Raw genomic sequence first — 16421 nt, forward strand, 5'->3', positions numbered from 1 at the left:
ATCTATTAGCTAAATATTCCTTGGCATAGTTCAAATTTACAAAGGGCCTAACAAATGAAATTGACTTCTATAATAAAGAGACAAGATACCTGAAGAGCCACAGCACAGATAACTTAATTGGTTTCATTAAGATTTTGATTATATTGGCATATATAGTTATGTAATGTGGCATATGATACTCAGACTATCAGGCTAGTAAATTACTTCAGAATTGACTGTGGCTTTTGGAAATTAGGTGATTAGCAATTTAAGAGCAAATGGAAATAAAATAAAAGAAAATGGAAAAGAAATAAAGGAGCACTTAGGGAAATTTTGTTTTGTCATTGTAAGATATTAATCTTTGCCATATTATTTTTTTTCTTAGATTATGTTCCCCATTTTAAAAAATGAATTTAAACATTGTAGAAGAATTCAAATACTCATTTATGTACTATCCATAAAAGGCTTTTTATTCTTTTTTATAGAGCTGAAAGTACAGGTAATCTCCTTATCTTAATTTTATAGATGTTGTTCCATATATAGTCAGTGCCTACCTCCCAAAGGCTTCTTTAAGAATCTATGAGTTTATTCCTAAATTAAAACACAATCTTTAAGTTAAAATTCAAAATGACATTTTAAGCCCATTTGGCTTTTTCACCACTTTTGCCACTAGAAGTTGTAAATTTTCTACTACATAACCATTTCTAAAGGAAGAAGGCATTATACTTACATGCCCTTTGTAGAGCATAAACAAACAAACAAAAAGCATACCTTGTATGTAGCACATATAGTACATTTTGTATGTATTGCTCTCAATTTCCTATGTGTGCTCTTAGCCAATAATGCATATTAGCATGTATGGGCTGTGGTGATTTTTTTCCATCAGTTAAATCAATACTGGTCCTATTGATTAGGAAAAATGTTCACACACACACACACATATATAAATGGAGAGATATTGTTAAGCAATATGGCAGAATACATACTCCAAATAACCTCCCTCTAAAAAGACACTTAGAATGCTCTCTTTAGGACTTAGGAAAAGACTTAGGTGGAAAACATTATAAATATTCCCTCAGTTATATGAATGTGTTCACAAGAAAGTAAACAAAATCCCAGATGCCAAAAATGAAGAGGAAGTCAAAACCAAAGTAGTTAATTGGAAGTACATGTGTGGGTAACCTGAAAATCTTCTTTAATCTTTGTGTTCAAAAATTTGGATCTTCATGGCTGTATGGATACAGAAATCGAGGCCTTGGGGATACATGAAAATGAGAAGTCAGAACTGAAATGACAGAATAATGCCAGCAGAGAGGGATCTACTGCCAATAGTGGAATATAACACGAAAAATCATGGGCTTATCCTGAGCTCCAGTTGGAAAATACCTACCCATGAACCTGAGACTAACGATCTGCTCTTTCATGAGTTTATAATTTTGAAGATGCTTGCCAAGCAAGACCAAGACAACTTATTTGTATAATGACCCTTAACCATGACTGTATAAAATTCTTATATACAAAGCTTAAAAATATTAATATACAGTATAAAATTTGTCAGCACAAAAATGAATGTTCTACAATGAAATAATGAGAAGACTTAGGCTCCCAGAATTTTTATATGATGGAATTTTGGAATAGAGAGTAGGAAATACATATTTTGAAATTTATTAGATAAAAATGAAAATATGAGGATGATAATAACAGAAGTAAACCCCTAAAATGACTAAGTACATTATTTATCAAGTAAAACATCTTGAAATTACAAATATGATTACTGAAATTATATATTCAATGTATTAGATAAACAGCTTAGATATAGCTAAAGACTCTAATTAGCTCAAAAGAAAGATGGAAGAAATTACCTAGAGTGGCACGGATAGAAGATTGATAAAAAAATAAAAATTAAATACACAGAAGAGACAGAAAAGGTTTAAGAATGCTCATAGTAGGTCTAGAGAAATGGACAAGAAAATGGAGACAGTATTCAAAGAAATGATAGGTGATAGTTTTCCAGAATCAATGAAAGATGTAATAATCAAGATATAAAAAACACAAAGAATCTGTAATGAATATTTATATACATGGTAATAAAACTTTAAGGCACCAAGGATAAAAATATTTTATTTTTAACTTTCAAGTATATAATATAGCATTATTAACTATAATGACTATGTTGTACATTAAATCCCCAGAACTTATTCATGAAAGTTTATATACTTTGAGCAATATATCCCTAGTTCTCCCACCCTCAAGTCCCTGCTAACCACCATGCTAGTCTGTTTCTATCAGTTCTACATATTATATTCTACATATAGGTAATATAACACAGTATTTGCTTTCTCTGACTTATTTCACTTAGCATAATGCCCTCAAGGTCTATCCATGTTATTGCAAATGGCAGATTTGTTTTCTTTCTCATGGCTGAATAATAGTCCATTGAATATATATACCATATCTTCTTTGTCTATGCATCCTTTGATAGAAAATTAGGTTGTTTACATATCTTGACTATTGTAAATGTTACTGCAGTGAACATGGATATGCAGGTATCTCTTGAAGATTCTATTTTCATTTACTTTGGATATATATCCAGAAGTGGAATTGCTCTGTCATATGGCATTTCTATTTTTAATTTTTTAAGAAACCTCCTTGCTGTTTTCCATAGTGGCTGTATCAAGGAAATGCTGGCCTTATAAAATAAGCATGGAGTATTCCCTCCTCTTCCATGTTTTAAAGAATTTGAGAAAAATTGGCATTGATTCTTGAAATGTTTCATAGAATTTACCAGTGAAGCCATCTGGTATTAGGCTTTTCTTTGTTGGGAGGTTTTTGATTACTGAATAAATCTCTTTATTAGTAAGCAATCTATTCAGATTTTCTATTTCTTTATGATTTAGTCTTGTTAGGTCATTTCTTGGAATTTATCCATTTAAGTTGTCCATTTTGTAGATATAATTGTTCATAGTCCCTTATAATTCATTTTTATTTCTGTGATAGTAGTTGTAATATTTCCTCTTTTTTATTTGAATCCTCTCTTTTTTTCCCCTTCCTCAATCTACCTAAAGGTTTGTTAATTTTGAACCAGCTCTTCATTTTACTAATTTTTTCTATTATCCTTTTAGTCTCTATTTTATTTATTCCCACTCTCATGTATTATTTCCTTCCTTCTACTAACTTGGGTTATGTTATTCTTTTTCTAATTCCTTGAGGTATAAAGTTAATTTGTCTAAGATTTTTTTTGTTTCTTGATGTAGGTTCTTTGTCTTTTGATTGCAGAATTTTGTCCATTTACATAAGATGTTTATTGATATGTATGGGCTACTGCTATTTTGTAAGTTGTTTTCTGGCTGTTTTGTAAAGCTTCTGTTACTTTTTCTTGACTTTTTCCTTTGTGATTTGATGATTTTCTATAGTGGTATGCTGGGATTCTTTTCTCTTTATCTTCTGTGTCTACTACACGTTTTTGCTTTGTGGTTACCATTGTTTCTATAAAACTACTTATAACAGTCTATTTTAAGCTGATAACTTTATTTTTTTTTTAATTTTATTATGTTACATTAGTCACCATATACTACATCATTAGTTTTTGATGTAGTGTTCCATGATTCATTGTTTGTGTATAACACCCAGTGCTCCATTCAATATGTGCCCTCCTTAATCCCCATCACTGGGCTAACCCATCCCCTCCACCACCCTCTAAAACTCTCAGTTTCTTTCTCAGAGTCCATAGTCTCTCATGGTTCGTCTCCCCCTCTGATTCCCCCCTTCATTTTTCCTTTCCTATTATCTTGTTTCAGAGGTACAGGTCTGTGATTCATCAGTCTTATACAATTCACAGTGCTCACCATGGCACCTTCCCCAGTGTCCATCACTCAGCCACCCCATCCCTCCCACCCCCCACCACTCCAGGAATCCTCAGTTTGTTTCCTGAAATTAAGAATTCCTCATATCAGTGAGATCATATGATACTCTCCTTTCTCTGATTGACTTATTTCGCTTAGCATAATATCCTCTAGTTCTATCCACGTCATTGCAAATGGCAAGATTTTGTGTTTTTTGATGGCTGTATAATATTCCATTGTGTGTGTGTGTGTGTGTGTGTGTGTGTGTGTGTACACACTACATCTTCTTTATCCATTCATCTGTTGATGGACATCTTGGCTCTTTCCATAGTTTGGCTATTGTGGACATTGCTGCTATAAACACTGGGGTACACGTACCCCTTCGGATCACTACATTTATATCTTTGGGGTAAATACCCAGTAGTGCAATTGCTGGGTCGCAGGGTATAAGCTGATAACTTTAAACTGAACACAAACTAAAGCTCTATATTTGTACTCCCCACCACACACACTCATTTTATCAGGCACACACAAACACCAAAATAAAATAAAAATAATACCAAACACCAAAATAAAAAAATACAATTTATGTATTTTTTTCCTTGTGTTCATGCACAGATTATTTTATAGTTATTTCTGCCACTTTCATCTTTTAACATTTATATTAGATTTATAAGTAATATACCTGGCTCCATTATATTATTCTGAATTTATATATTTAATCCCCTTGTATATTTTTCTTTTACTAATTAGTACTCTTTCATTTCATCTTGAAGAAATCCCTCTAATCCTTCTTATAAAGCTAGTCTAATGGTGATGAACTCTTTCAGTTTTTACTGATCTGGAAAACTGAGGCTTTCCTACCTGTTTCAGTGTATTTTCTTATTCAAACAATGTGTAGGAGGCATTTTAACTTAGGATTTATTTCAGAGATAATTCCCCTATGTACAGCTGTACATTTAGTGTGTTCGTGAAAAAAGGGGAGTTCAGGAACCTGCTGTTACCATCTTCCAAAAATCCCTCTTTTGGGGTACCTGGCTGGCTCAGTCAGTAGAGCACATGACTCTTGATCTCAGGGTGGTGAGTTTGAGCCCCACATTGGACATATAGATTACCTTAAACAATAAAAAATAAAAAACATATTTAAAAAATTTCCTCTTTCAAAAGATTTTAATTTTTTTTTTAGATTTTATTTATTTATTTCAGAAAGAGAGAACACGAGAGGGGGAGGGGCAGAGGGAGAAGAAGAAGCAGACTCTTTGCTGAGGAAGGAGCTGGCTGCTGGGCTGGATCCCATGACTCTGGGATCATGATTTGAGCCAAAGGCAGATGCTTAACTAAATGAGCTACCCAGGCACCCCTCAAAAGGCTTTAAATCAGCCATAAAGAAAAGGCATTTTAAGTAGAAATTATGACAATTAGACAGATAGCAGACTATTAATTACAATAATAGATTATAATAAGAACAGAATAATAACACTGGGGAAAAGCTCTTATAAATGCTGAGAATATAATCATCCATAATTTTATATCTATTTAATTTTTATTTAAGAATGAAAAGTTAAACAAAAAATTAGACAAATGTTGATTGATCAAGTTTACTACTTATTAACCCTCACTAATAAATGTTTAAAAAATTTGCTTCAAGAAATATAAAGTAAGCTAATAAAAAAGAAGGGATAATGAGCAAAGGAACTGGTAAGTGTGTATGCAATCTAAACATATTCAATATAAAATGATAATAGGGGCACCTGGGTGGCTCAGTTGTTAAAATGATAATAATATCCAATATATGCTGGGTGTGGAATATAATATATGAGTAAAATATCAGATAGCAATAACATGTATGACAGAAAACAATTCTTAGTTTTGAGAAGTTCTAAAGTTCTAATGGTCCATATACTTCTTAAGGATGGTAGAACTAGTGCTGAATGTGTCTATATGTGTACACATTCATATATATATGTTAATATATAGATGTGTTATGCATAAATACTTATAAATAGAGTGTATAGTTTTAAAACCAAAAGAAAGGGGAAAAGAGAAAAATCCTTAAATCCAAAGAAGGCAACAAAAGAGATAAAGATGCTACAAAATATGATTTTTAGCAAAAAGTCAAAAGCTATTTATAATTGTGATACCTGTAAATGGTATAAATTTTCTAGTTAAATACAGAACTCATAGGAGTAAATAAAAAGAAACAGAAACCAATTTTGTGGCTTTTATAAAAATAAATTACAATGTCAAAGAGTGATTGGAATTAAAAAGACAAAAGACAATTATACTAATCAAATAGCAATGAAAACAAATGATACAATCAGGTTATCTATTAGACCAAATAAATTTTCAAGCAGAGAGTCATGTTGTAATAAAATATAATTTGGGATATGTATTGCATATTTTAGCATCATCTCCCTCAATCTTTTGACAAATATAAATAACAAATATTATAGTCTTAAAATATCTGAAGAATGAACAGAATTCAATATCAAATTACTCATCAAACCTATTATTCATATTAAAAACTGGCCACATTTTAAGCCTTAAAGCAAGACTTAGCAATTTTCAAAGACCACATTTTGCGATCAAAATACCATTAGGTTAAATAAATAGAACAAGATTACTATGAAAAGTTCAAAAAACTAAAAATCTAGTAAATAAATAGAATACTTTAAGTAATTTACGCCTCAAAGAAAAATCATAAAGTAATTAGGGAATTCAGCACCTATTTTATTTTTATGAGACAGAAGAAACTGTTAGTAGAAATAGAATAGACCTGAGATTTCCAAACTGAGTAAACTGTATCCTCTAAGAATCCATCAGCAAACAATGGTGACAAATAAATAATTTAAATATTTATTTAAAAATCAAAAATAAAAAGACATGGTTGAGTGTTTTCATTACTGCTTTTCAATATTTTATTTGAGGACTTAAGTAAGGCAAATTGTAAGAAAAAAATAAAAATTATAAGCTATTGAAAGAAAAACTCTCATTACTTAGATATTTTTATTCTCATAGAAAATTAAATAAACTCTACAGACAATTATTTGAATTTATTAGGTCAATGTGCAATAAATCATAACTTCATTATACAAAAAGAATTATTTTTCCACATAGCAGAAGCAAAAATAGAGGCAACATAACTGAAGAAAAATCACATTTTAAAAAAAATAAAATTAGGTTGTTGATGACTACATTTAACAAAGCTGTGTAAAAATATTTGTGATGAATATATGATTTTATGGAAAGACATTACAGGAAACCAAGAAGAAGAAAGAGGAAAAAGAGGAGGAAGAAGACAGGGAAGGAGGAGAGTGTACCATGTGATGGATGGGAACACTACCATACACACACCATTTCCCTCCAAATTCACCTATAAAATTAGTGTAATTCCATTTATAATACCAACTGGTTATACTCATAAAAGTTGAAAAGCTCATGCTAAAAAATATGTGGAATGGACAAGAACCAGAAGTTTTGGAGAAAGAAATGATTTGCTACATCAAAAATAATAATAATGATCCTATGTTTATATAGTACTTTCTAGCTGCCAAAATTATTTTTAAAATGTTAACATTTAAAATATTTTTAATTAGCACAAGAATTATGTAAGTAATATAACCCCCATCTTGTAGATGAGGAACAGAGTCACGCAGAGGACAGAGAATTTGTCCATTTTCACACAGTGGTGGAGACTGAATTTAAACCTGGACTTTTTGGTTACATAGTCTTGTTCATAATTATTACCTTAGTCAGTGTCAAAATATTACTGAATTTGCGTTACTGGAAAGGGTTATATTATACTGGGATAAACAAAGATTTTTTTTTTAAAGGTTTATTTATTTATTTGAAAGAGAGAGAGAGAGCACACAAGTGGGCAGAGGGGCAGAAGCAGAGGGAGAAGCAGGCTTCCCGCTGAGCAGGGAGCCCGATGAGGGGCTCGATCCCAGGACCCTGGGATCATGACCTGAGCCGAAGGCAGCCACTTAACTGACTGAGCCACCCAGGTGCCCCAAACAAAGATGTTAATTGATCAGAATAGAAAGCCTAGAATTTGACTCAAAAACGTATGAGTGTTTACTGTGTAGCAAAGATGGTTTCAAATAATTAGGATTAGAGCAAAGTTTGGACAATTTGATAAAGAGTGCTTAGTTTACTATATACACACAAAATTATATTCCTTAGACAATTCAAAATTGGTTGCAGGTAAATTCAAGGCTGAAATATGTAAGGCAAAATTTAAAACTTATGTATAATTTTTTAAATTTTGGTTTGAAAGGATTATTTATTTATTTACTTACTTATTACTTACTTATTTGTCAGAGAGAGAGAGAGTGTGCACAAGCAGGGGGAGGGCAGGCAGAGAGAGAAGCAGGCTCCCTGCTAAGCAAGGAGCCTGATGTGGGACTCGATCCCAGGAGCTTGGGATCATGACCTGAGCCAAAGGCAGGTACACTTAACTGACTGAACCACCCAGGTGTCCCTGAAAAGGATTTTTAAATTAGACTCAAAAACATATAGGAAAAGACTGATAATTATAAGCATGTTAAAATGAAAAACATCTGTCTTTCTATAGATAACAAAAAAGGAGAAACAAATAACCAACTAGAAAATATTTGCTACATACATGGAAAGTTTTGGTATTCAGAGTATCTTCTTTACAAACCACAAATGAATGATTATTACTATAATTATTTTTATATAATAAAATTGTATTATAATTTTAATTTTTATTTTATATTTACATATACCTTATAATTTAATGTTTTATATTTACATGCTATTACTTATAATAATAAAAATAGTATGTAATATTATTAAAATTATAATATATAAAATATAAAGTATATGCTTAGAAGATATACCTGCATATGTGCTGAAATAGACCTGTATAGTAATATGACAATATCATTTACAAAACTGAAAAAATTGGAAACAAACCAAATATCCATTGTTGGAAGAATTTATAATGGAAATGTGGTATAAAAGTATTAAAAAATGCTAGCTAATTAATGAAAAGTTTGAACTTTACACTATCAACACAGATAAATTTCATAAACTAATCAACTAAAAATTATACAAAACTATTATAATGTATTTAATTTTAAATCTATAATACAGGGGGGCCTGGGTGGCTCAGTAGGTGAAGCATTTGATTCTTGGTTTCGGCTCAGGTGGTGATCTCAGGGTAATGAGATCAAACCCCACGTTGGGCTCCACACTCAGCATGGAGTCCGTGGGATTCTTTCCTCTTTCTTCTCCCCCCAACCCTGCCTTTCACCCCACTTGCTCTCTCTCTCTCTCTTTCTCTCCATATATGAAATAAATAAAATCTTCATAATACAAAAATATAAAATGTTTATGGATAACATACATATGTATTAAAAGTTTGAGAATACATGTGGAAATGTAAAATTAATAATAGCCTCTTCTGTGTAGGGATGAATAATGTGGAAAGAAAATGGGATAGGGAGTATTAAAGGAGCTTCAGTATGTTGTGTGCTTTATATCTGAAGCTGGTTTGTAAACCATGGTAGTGTATAATGTAGTCTGGCATTTTGTTTGAGAAATTAATAATATAAAATAGTAGAACATGCTTTTTCATTAAATGTTTACTAATGGTTATCAACTTAGGAAGAAAAGATATTAAAAAATCATAAATGATAGAATTTATTTATGTTACAATAAAACCCTTCAGTGTGTCTAATAAGAGGACTACAAGCTTTTTATCTGTCTTCTGCAATCTCACTGCTGTCAAACAGACTGTAGTGATGATAGCAACCGACTACTGTTCAATATCTGACCCATAATTGGGATGATTTTGAGATAAAAGGTAATACCATGAAGACTGATGAATCACAGACCTGTACCTCTGAAATAAATAATATATGTTAAAAAAAAAAGATAGTAGGAAGGGAAGATGAAGGGGGGGAATCAGAGGAGGAGACGAACCATGAGAGACTATGGACTCTGAGAAACAAACAGGGTTCTAGAGGGGAGGGGGGGGGGATGCGTTAGCCCGGTGATGGGTATTAAGGAGGGCATGTATTGAATGAAGCACTGGGTGTTCTACGCAAATAATGAATCATGGAACACTATATCAAAAACCAATGATGTAATGTATTGTGACTAACATAATAAAATAAAATTTAAAAAAAAGGTAACACCATGGTGATTTTTTTAATTGTTGCTTATTCTAATACTTTTCAAATAGAAATAAAAATTAAATGACAATGTTTCTTTAGAAGCAACATATTTTCAACTGAACTTTTACTCTTAACTCTGGGTTCATCCAATACTCAATTTAACAGCGTATCTACTATTTATACAAAGAATCAGAGATACTCTTTAACCACTGTATGCTCTATAATGGGTGTTATCTCTGTACAGTTCTTTTTATTTATGGAGAAAATGGAATATTATGCACTTGTCTTTAGGAAGGCTAAATCTCATTCAGATCAAATGACTTAGAAAATATTACTATCACAAAGGAATAAAGTATATTTGCCTAAAGTATTTTTGTTTTTATGTGCCCAAGCTGCCATTTTAATTTCTTGCATCACCACTATCCCCAGCCTAACCCCTCACCCCCTGACACACACGGACACACATTTGCTTCATTCTTTGGCACCTACCTGCAGTTTCTATCCAAGATCCTATACATCCTTCTATAATTTCCTATTCCACAAAAATGCATAATCAATTCTCAAGTCCATCATCTCCATGTCTTTGAGGACCACCCCCTCCAATAATTCTGACATCTTAAGTACCACAATCTTTTAATTAATCTATTATCCTTACTACATGTTTTATAAGCTTATTGGGAACTTCTGACTACTGCTGACCACAATTTTTTTTTATTCTTTCCAACCCTTCACAGTCAAATTTTAAAAATAAATTCTATATACTTATCTCCAACTTATTCTCTCTTATTCTACAACACCCTTCCTATGAAACTTAAATCCTACCATTTTACTAAAACTGTTCTCATGAATATCATAATCAACATCATGTCACCAAACCCAAGGAATACTTTCAATCCATATCTTCCTTGAATATTCAAACTTATTAAGCATAAGCATCTTTTTTTTTAAAGATTTTATTTATTTGAGAGAGAGAGAATGAGAGACAGAGAGCATGAGAGGGAAGAGGGTCAGAGGGAGAAGCAGACTCCCTGCTGAGCAGGGAGCCTGATGTGGGACTCGATCCCGGGACTCCAGGATCATGACCTGAGCCAAAGCACTATGTTGCTTCTATATCGCTTAACCAACTGAGCCACCCAGGCGCCCGCATAAGCATCTTTATATAAATTTATATCCTGTAACAATTGCAATGGCATCCTACATTTTTATATATCAACTTATCAAAACATAATTTCCTTATTTTTGTTTTCATTCTGTCCACTAACCCTCATTATCTTCAATTTTGTACAATTTTCCAGGTAGCTCACATTAACTTCTATAATGCTGGATAAATTTTGGCTGATACTGCTTACCATTTCTTCTTTCTTGAGTTCTTTCTTGGTTTCTGTGACACTACAGTTTCCTGATTTTTTTCTCCTACACCTATGGGTTTTCCGTCTCTGTCTCCTTAAAGACTCCTCCTCTTATGCCTAACTATACATGGTGAAATTCATTAGAACTTTACCTCAAATCATTTCCCCTCAGGCTAATCTACTTAGATGACATTATCTACCCTAACAGTTTTGATTATGAACAATATGCTAAGGGCGCCAACACTTATATATCATTAATCTGAACCTCTCTTTTGACACATCTCATTATGATGGCTTAGATGAATATTTACTCATTATTTCAAAAAGATTTGTATCTTCTTCCAAACCCATTCCTCCTCTACTATAGAGTCTGGTGAAAATATAATGGTACAAAGCCTCCAAAGAATGTTGTCTACACATTTAAAAAAATCTTAAAATGTTTAAAATTTTTGACTGAATAATGCATGTCTAAGAATTTTTCTTAAATCAATAATCATAATTTTTATACATACTGTTCATATATTTTTAAATATTTGTCATATTTTATATAATTGTCATTATATATTCATACATTTTTAAACATTTGTCATATATCTTATGTATTTGTCATATATTTTATGTGTGTGTCATTTTATATATTTGTCATTAAGATATATTATCTTATATATGTCATGGACAAATACATAAAAAATTATAGTTCTAGTCCGTGAAAAGTTGCAGATATCCTAGTCTTCATGAATAGGGATTGGTAGAGCAATTTCGGTATATAGACTAAAAAATAGTAAAAAATAGTTTAAAAAACCCAAAATATTAATGAATGTATAATGTATATAATGTATTACTAATAAAAAAAGTAGTGTTCGAATATAGAACATTCATAAGGACATGAGAACAATCCTTTTTTTTAATGAACATAGGACAATTAGTCATTTTCTTTTATTATGAAGCTATCTATTTTGGTGAAAAAATGTTGGATCTCCACTGATCATTCAATTTAAAAAAGTCAAGGAGAAGTTAATGAGTTTTTACTTGTGAATTATTTTTCCAGTTTTTCTCTAGTTTGAAAGATGAACAATAGAGAGTCTCATTCCTTTCCATCAAGGAGCCGACACTGAAGCTGCAGTTTGTAACATGAACGTAGACCTGACTTCAAAAGACTTTTGAATATGAATATGAATCAAACCTATCCTTAATAGTGAAAGGCAGCCTTCAATGTGGATATTAAAATACTCTTTTATTACATAAATGTAATTATAAAACTAAAGATGACAACCCATTTGTATATATTAGTTAGTTATATTTTTTAAGAAGAATCATTGCCGGCTTCATTAGAATCATTTTGACTGCTACTATATAGAGCCTATATACGGGATTTCAATTAGCAATAATCGCGCCTCAGATAAACCTCATTGGCTACGATACTGCAACTGAGCAAAGCTATCTATATGGGATTTCTAAATAAAAACTGAATTACTGATACTGACACATTAATATGAGCAGTTTTAAAAGTACTTTCTCATCCTTTGTCCTCTATTAATTTGATGACATTTCTATTCCTATGGAATAAACTAAAGTATAATTTTAAATAATTTGTTTCAATTTCACTCACAAAAAGTCAAAATTATGACATATTAACAGAGGTGATTATAATAAAAATACCATTTTGGTGTGTGTGTGTGTGTGTGTGTGTGTGTGTGTGCGCTTATCTTTTTTCTTTCTTGAAAGATGACCAAATTCAGAAAACAACAAAAAATAAAATATAGCTACTACAGTCACCTATATCCAGAAGTTAAAAATATTTTTACCTTTACTGCTTGCTCTAAATTTATTCAGACTAGAACTGACTGAAGCAGAAATCGGAATCCTACTTTTAAAGCCAGTGAAGGGGAACTAATGTTGAATTTTATCTGTTAAATTAATTAAACAAGGTGGCCATTAGACTGATGTGAATCTAATACTGTGGTGATGTATGTAAGCAAACCAAATTGGGAGCCTGTAAAATGCCTCGAGTTTACCGAACCAAAATGCTAAGGACAACAAATCACAAACAGCTAACTAGGCTTTAAGCTATGGCCAATCAATAATCTCTTTACACTGCTTCTGCCTTTTCTCTATAGAAGTCTCTCCCCTGTGGGACAGCTGGGTGGCTCAGTTGGTTAAGCTTCTGCCTTGGGCTCAGGTAATGAGCCCAGGCTCCTAGGATCGAGCCTGACCTGGGGCTCCTCACTCGGCAGGAAACTTGCTTCTCCCTCTCCCTCTGCTTGTCATTCCCCCTGCTTGTGAGCTCTCGCTCGCTCTGATAAACTGCCCCCATCTGTGAAGCACTCTTAATCACTTCCCGTCTCACGGTACCCAATTCTAATAGATTTTGCTAAAAACAAAAACAAAAACAAAACCTCCCTTAAAAGTTTTAATATGGCTCAGTTTTTTTTAGCAGTTCTGTAATCAGAAGAAGGAAACTAGGGGGATCCCCGAGGGCTCCCAGGAGCAACAGCAACAAGGCTTGGGTACCTGAGCGGCCGCTTGAGCACGCCGCTTTCTCACGGTGTCTGGAGCAGGTGGGTGAGTGTCGAACGGATTCTGGATCCTAGTTCTGTAGCTTTTGCATTATGAGCTTTCCAAACTTTGAGAACTGCTTTTTCCAGACTGGGTCCAGAAACCACCACAGTCAGATTGGGTCTGAATTGAAAACCGGGCTGGTTTTATACGGCTGGACGGGTTTGACAGAACCGGACTGGTTCCGGGAACTGGTTCCGGGATCAGACTGGGTCCCACATAGAAACCAGATTCCTTCCGGGGTCAGACTGGGTCCGACTTAAACTGGACCTCCTCTACCGTTTCCGGTGAAGGTGAAAATTGTTGGGGCCGTTCACTGGCAGCACATCCTGGAGATGGGAACCTGAGAAAACTGACAGAAGCTGCCAAAAGGTAAGAATTCTTAACACGGTCAGCGCTCCTAGACCTCTGTGGGGCCCAGCTAAAGAGGACGATAAAATTTCAGGTTGTCTCTTCCTTTCCAAATGCAGATTGGCAGGAAAACAAAAACGAAAACATTAGTTCCTGGTGCTTTCTTTCTCAGGGACAGCTATTGCCTGTAGTTTGTCTCGTTTTGTGCTGAGAACTAGGCATGGCAACCATCCGTTGTCTCGTGGACAGCGGAGAGTGAGTAAAGCGATAGAAGTTTATTGAGTAAGGATACAGAAAAAAGCTCTGAGGAGTGCGAGGGGTCCCGAGAGGGTTACCACTGAGGGCTTTTAGGGATGGTCTATTATAGAAAGCTAACCTGGGAACGTAAATCTTTTTAACATCTCTATTGATAGCACCATTGAGTAAAGACTAGTGATAACACCTTCAGTGGCTTACTTCCTTTTTAGGATCCAGGTAATTCCTCGTTGGTCACGAGTAGCTGTTACAAGAAGACCCCACCTCTGACCCCTAGGTCAGGATGGTCTGGTTTGTTCCCTTATCTCTGGTTTCCTTTCGTCTCCCACAGTTTGAATTTTGTGAGCCTGATCCCATGGCCCCCTACCTATCTCTCCCTACCTAGCCCTGCCTGTCTCTTATTCATTACCGCTCTTTTTCACCTCTCAGGGAAATTGTCCAAGTCTTTTGGTTACCTTTGGGAGTCCATGCTAGGAATATTTACTATTTGTCGTGGCTGAAACCGGCAAGACATTCAAAAGATTTTTTTGTTTTTTGTTTTCTTTTTGTTTTTTTCTTAAAGTAGCTCTATGGTCAGATGTTGGCCAGATTGAAAGCTGATAATCAGAAACTGATAGGAACTTTTAGGCCTTCTTCCCTAAAGTTAAAATGAAACTATGTACCCAAAGGGAAAGAAAAACATTCTGAAGCCATTGTGGAAGGATTTATTAAAACCTTCCAAACAAATGCACCTCTAAATCAAGAACATAGGAATCTTTTGATTTCCATCTTAGTTGAAGATCTCCCTGGTATAAAGAAGCAAATTGAGGATAATGTAGTTGGATGGCTGAATCAGTTTCTTTATATCATTCAGGTTGCAATCACATTCTTTGGGGAATTAAAAACAACTGTATTTGTCTTACAAATGGAGTCTTTACAAATGTTGCTCTAGAAACTATTCAAAACCCACCTATCCTTTATACCAATAGCAATGTGTCCCCTGTTTTTCTCATAAGACTTGCAGATATTGTAAAATAGTATGTATGCCTATTTAGGTAAATTATAGATAGATGTGTGATATTTTTCTCACACTGGATGTTATTGCCAAAATTAATTTGTAAAGCTATTTAATTGGCTTAGAAACAAATAAGCATTTATACAAATCAGGTATATTCTCAGAAATATAGAAACTAACCAAAATGTTTTTCAAGTTCCTGTGATCTAGGATAATGTTCAGTAAAAAAAAAAAAAAAGCTAGTATGAGCTTGTTGGTTTAATAAAAACAAGTCATGTTTTTAGAGATATCAGCATTAAATACAATACTTTTATTCCACCTAGGTTTCACTGAAAAGCAAGATAATTTCCAAATAAGATAAAATACTCAAACATTAGTTACTGGACACAGATTTATTCACTTTTGGCTTTCTTTTACAGAGGAACTAAAGATATTTGGGTCTATTAGTAAACATGTTTTGTGTCACATTGAATAATTTACTATGAAGAAAAATATATTTCTAGAAATTGTGAAATGTACTCATAAATTTGCCAATCTACAGGCTGCAGACATTCCACAATTGCTTATTTCTTAGTTTCCACTAGGAATAAATGATTCTAAGCATTCAGAATTCTAATCAATATATGCAAATAAACTACTTAGAAATAATAAGGATGAAAGGAAACTCGAATGGATTATTTAAAAAGTTTAGAAGGTTTGTAGAAAAGGAATCTTGGATAAGGAATTTTATGTGTGGTCAAGATAACTAAAATTGGAACAGATTTATTTATGTTTTTGAAGAATGAGCTTTAATATTAAAAGTGCCCTGGTACAAATTTAGAATTTGGTTATCTCTTTGTTAAAAGGATGGTTTTCTTAGGCGACTCAGTGGCTCAGTTGGTTAAGCATCTGACTCTTCTTTTCAGCTCACATCATGATTTCAGGGTTGTGAGATGGAGCCCTACTTGAG

The 16421-nt window shown here is 33.2% G+C and overlaps 1 pseudogene; it reads right to left on the reverse strand.

Moving 5' to 3' along the window:
* Positions 1-12639: 12639 nt before the first annotated feature.
* Positions 12640-12755, reverse strand: LOC114208755 (U4 spliceosomal RNA; annotated as a pseudogene).
* Positions 12756-16421: the final 3666 nt, after the last annotated feature.

The sequence above is a fragment of the Eumetopias jubatus genome, unplaced genomic scaffold (genome assembly GCF_037043125.1).
Source record: "Eumetopias jubatus isolate StellerSeaLion01/CBP00866 unplaced genomic scaffold, mEumJub1_p1.0 scaffold_5, whole genome shotgun sequence".
In the NCBI taxonomy this organism is placed as follows: domain Eukaryota; kingdom Metazoa; phylum Chordata; class Mammalia; order Carnivora; family Otariidae; genus Eumetopias; species Eumetopias jubatus.